Below are 423 nucleotides of genomic sequence, written 5' to 3' on the forward strand. Positions count from 1 at the left end.
AGTGGACTCAGACACAAAACCTGAGGAAAGACTTCCTGATCTTAGGGCTCAGAAAGGGAGAGGTTGAGAGCCATTAGTCTAAAGGCAGATGCTCCCACAGTCATGCATGTGACAGCTGTACCTCACATCCCCAAGAGGACAGAGCTTTAACAAGAGTTGGAGTTTGAACCCAGGCCTGCCTCAACTGAAGACTTCCAGGTATTCTAGCTTGCAGTCCTAGAATCATTACAGATAGCTGGCTCACTCCTGCTCACCAAAATAGGGGCTTAGACCAGCCTTAGGAGACTCCAGACCTAAGGGGGATTGGGGGTGCTTCTAGGAATCATACCCTGCAGTGGACTTAACTCCCTCCCCATTCTTAAGCCTGTTTCTCTCCCAGTTCCTATCAAGATGAGCCCCAAGACTAGCAAGCCTAGGCAACTG

This window comes from Symphalangus syndactylus, chromosome 6 (assembly GCF_028878055.3).
Source record: "Symphalangus syndactylus isolate Jambi chromosome 6, NHGRI_mSymSyn1-v2.1_pri, whole genome shotgun sequence".
Lineage (NCBI taxonomy): Eukaryota > Metazoa > Chordata > Mammalia > Primates > Hylobatidae > Symphalangus > Symphalangus syndactylus.